Source organism: Theropithecus gelada, chromosome X, assembly GCF_003255815.1.
Source record: "Theropithecus gelada isolate Dixy chromosome X, Tgel_1.0, whole genome shotgun sequence".
NCBI lineage: Eukaryota > Metazoa > Chordata > Mammalia > Primates > Cercopithecidae > Theropithecus > Theropithecus gelada.
This window is the reverse complement of record NC_037689.1, coordinates 130,687,193-130,691,363: the sequence shown is the minus strand read 5'-3', so window position 1 is coordinate 130,691,363 and position 4,171 is coordinate 130,687,193. Positions and strand designations below refer to the sequence as shown.

The 4,171-nt window shown below is 39.0% G+C and overlaps 1 non-coding gene across 1 annotated transcript; it reads right to left on the bottom strand.

Annotated features, from left to right (window-relative positions):
- Positions 1-3,090: 3,090 nt before the first annotated feature.
- Positions 3,091-3,229, bottom strand: LOC112616731. The gene has a single exon (XR_003117757.1). It is a non-coding gene; the product is annotated as a small nucleolar RNA SNORA8 (small nucleolar RNA).
- Positions 3,230-4,171: the final 942 nt, after the last annotated feature.

Below are 4,171 nucleotides of genomic sequence, written 5' to 3'. Positions count from 1 at the left end.
TATTGATGCAAAAATCCTCAAGAAAATACTAGCAAACTAAATTGAGCAGCATATTAAAAAGATCGTATACCATGACCAAGTGGGATTTATTTCTGGAGTACAAGGATGGTTCCACATACGAAAATCAATCAATATATTGTACTACGTTAACACAATGGAAAAAAACCCATATTATTTCAATGGATATTGAAAAAAGCATTTGACAAAATTCAACTCTGTTTCATAATGAAAGCAATCAACAGACTAGAAATAGAAGAATACGTCAGCCAGTGGTGGTGGCTTAAATCTGTAAACCTAGCACTTTGGGAGGTCAACACAGGAGGATTGCTTGAGTCCAGGATTTCAAGACCAGCCTGGGCAACATAGTGAGACCCTGTCTCTACAAAAAATTTTAAAAATTAGGCAGATTTGGCATGGTGGCACACGTCTGTAGTCCCACCTATTTGGGAGCCTGAGGTGGAAGAATCACTCAAGCCTGGGAGGTTGATGCTGCAGTGAGCTGTGATTGTACCACTGCACTCCAGCCTGGAAGACAGAGTGAGACCCTATCTCAAAAAAAGAGAAAACTTCCTCAACATAATAAAGGCTATATATGAAAAGCCCATAACTAATGTCATACTCAGTGGTAAAAGACTGAAAGTTTTCCCTGTGAGATCAGGAAAAATACAGGGATGTCTGCATTTGCCACTTCTATTCTACATAATATTGCAAGCTCTAGTTGAAACAATTAGACAAAAAAAAGAAATAAAAGACCTTCAAATTGGGGGAAAAAAGAAGTAAAATTATCTCTGTTCACAGATGGTATGATCTTATGTGTAGAAAACCTTAAAGACTCCAGAACATTTCTTATAATAAATGAACTCAGCACAATTTTGGGATACAAAATAAAAACAGGAAAAAAATCAGTTGTGTTTCTATGTGCTAACAAGGAATAATCTGAAAAGAAAATTAAGAAAATTCCTTTTGCAATAGCATCAAAATAATAAAATACTTCGAAATAAACTTAACCAAGGAAGTGAAAGACACACAGTGAAAACTACAAACCATTGATGAAATAAAGACAAATATAAGAAGGCATCATGTGTTCATGAACTGGAAGACCCAATATTGTCAAAATGTCCACACTAAACGAAACAATCTACAGATTTCATGGAATCCCTATCAAAATCCCAATTTCTTTGCATAAATACAAAAATACATCTTAAAATTCATATGGAATGTCAAGGGACCTCAAATAGCCAAAAATAGTCTTTAGAAAATAAAATTGGCCAGGCACAGTAGCTCATGCTTGTAATCCCAGTGCTTTGGGAGGCCAAGGCTGGCAGACTGCTTGACCCCAGGAGTTTGAGACCAGCCTGGCCAACATGGGAAAACCCTGTTTCTACAAAAAATACAAAAATTAGCTGGGCTTTGTGGCATGCACCTATAATCCCAGCTACTGAAGAGGCTGAGGTGGGAGGATCACCTGAGTCCAGGAGGTTGAGGCTGTGGTGAGCTGTGATCATGCCACTGTACTCCAGCCTGGGTGACAGAGTGAAACCCTGTCTCATCTTAAAAAAAAAAAAAAAAAAAGAGAGAGAGAGAGAGAAAGAAAGAAAAAAAAAAAGAAAAAAATTGGAAACTGACCGTTTCCAATTTGAAATCTTACTACAAAGCTATGATACTGGAATAAGAACAGACATATAGACCAATGAATAGAGGTCCAGAAATAAACCTTCACATATAAGGTTAAATTATTTTCAGCAGTATGGTGCTATATTAGTCTGTTCTCATGCTGCTAATAAAGATATACCAAAGGCTGAGTAATTTATGAATGAAAGAAGTTTAATGGACTCACAGTTCCACATGGCTGGGGAGGCCTTATAATCATGGCAGAAGGCAAATGAGGAGCAAAGTCACGTCTTACACGGCAGCAGGCAAGAGAGCTTATGCAGGGGAACTCCCCTGTATAAAACCATCGGATCTTATGAGACTTGTTCACTACCACGCGAACAGTATAGGGGAAACACCTCCATGATTCAATTATCTCCACTGGGCCTTGCCCTTGACACATGGAGATTATTACAATTCAGAGTGAGATTTGGGTGGGGACACAGCCAAACCATATCAGGTGCCAAGACCATTCAATGGAGAAAGACAGTTTTTTTAACAAATAGTGCTCAGAAAATGGAATATCCACATGCAAAAGAAAGAAATTGGACCCATACCTTATACAAAAATTAACTCAAAATGGATCAAAGACCTAAATATAAGAACTATGATTAGTGCTTCTCTGTAAATTCATTTAGCACCCCCAAGGGAGGTGACTCTTTCCCTGGAAAGGCTTAAGCAGAAGCTGCAAGACCAGTTAACTTGGAAGGAATGCAGTGTAGGCCAGTGGCTCACAAATGCCAAATCAGACAGCTGAAAATCTGATTGTATCAGCATCACCTGGGGAGCTTTTTAAAAAATCTACATATGTAGCCTACAAGAGAATCCGACTTAAGAAATTTGGAGTGGAACTCATGGGTCTGCATTTCAAAGCTCCTGGGGCAATTCTGAGGCAAAGCCAGGTTGGGGAAGTTCCAGGTAGGGGATTCGAGCATCAGATTTGGACTAGAGGCCTACAACTCAATGTGTGGTCCATAGACAAACCGCATTGGTATCACTTGGAAGCCTTTTTTTGTTTTGTTTTGTTTTTAAGTCAATACATTTTTATTCAAGGAATTTTATGTTGTGATCCCTTCTACTGTCCATCAAGGTCACTTTGGATCCTCTAAAGAGCTGTAGTCAAAATTTGTCTTCAAAAGATTTATTAATACCTTCAAGTTAGCCCTTTTTAATAGAACTGATGCTTAATCTAGTTGTCCTATCAGCCTGTAATTCTTTTATTTTGGTTTCTTTCATCTCTTTTAAATATGAATATACTGATGAAGATGTCAACATTCACCAAGAATCTTTGGGATCTAATTTCTTCAACCAATTTACTTTAGGGTCATTTTTAGAGTAGGGGGATCTGCTTCATTCTCAATTTGACACCCTAGAAAAAGAAAAGCATTGCTTACTCTTTTAGAATATATCAAACTGAAGAGTATGAGAAACCTATACAAGTGCTTTATCAATAGAAATACCAGGTTTAACAAGCACAAAGCCAAGAAAATCAATGAAGCCAGATACTGGATTTCTATGGCACTAATCTTTGAACACCCTAGCAGGAGTAAACCGCTGAGTGCAGATACCATGCAGTGCATCCTGGAAGCTTTTAAGGAACAAAGACTCTAAAGCCTCACCCTAGACCTCCTGAATCAGAACTTGCATTATATATATATATATATTTTTTTTGCATTATGTATATATATATATTATATATATATATATATATATTTGGAGGCAGGGTCTCACTCTTTCACCCAGACTGGAGCGTAGAGGTGCAATTATGGCTCACTGCAGCCTCGACCTCCTGGGCTCAAGGGATCCTCCTGCCTCAGCCTCCTGAGTAGCAGGGACTACAGGTGCATGCATTACCATGCCCAGCTAATTTTTAAGATTTTTAGAGATGGGATTCCACCATGCTGCCTAAGCTGGGTCTCAAACTCTTGGGCTCAAGCAATTCTTCCAATGTGGCCTCTCAAAGTGCTGGGACTGCAGGCATAAGCCACTATGCCCGGCCAGAACCTGCCTTTTAAACAAAGTCCCAAATATTTCTATGCACATTAAAGTTTGAGAAGCAGTGCATGACATGATCTTTGCAGTCTTCTAATCCTGAGAAGCTAGGGTGCCATGACCTTTTGTTGCTGTATTTTGTTGCTGAATTATTATTAAATACAAACTGTGTTACTGGAGAAATATTTCCTATGGCTATGGCTCAACTTTCAAATATAGTTATCCAGTGAAGGTTGTTCAGGGAATGAGGAGAACCTTGCTCACTGTAAGGAGTGCTAAGCTTGCTCTGACTGGCCATTTAAAGACCCAGAATTCTTCAGCCAGGTGTGGTGGCTCACACTTGTAATCCTAGAAATTTGGGAGACTGAGATGGGAGGATGCTTGAGCTCAGGAGTTTGAGACCAACCTGGGCAACATGGCAAGACCTCCATCACTAAAATGAAATAAACAAATACATTTTAAAGACCCAGAATTCTATTCCAAGAATGGGGCCAACCACAACCGCCTTACAACAGTGGTTCTCAAACTT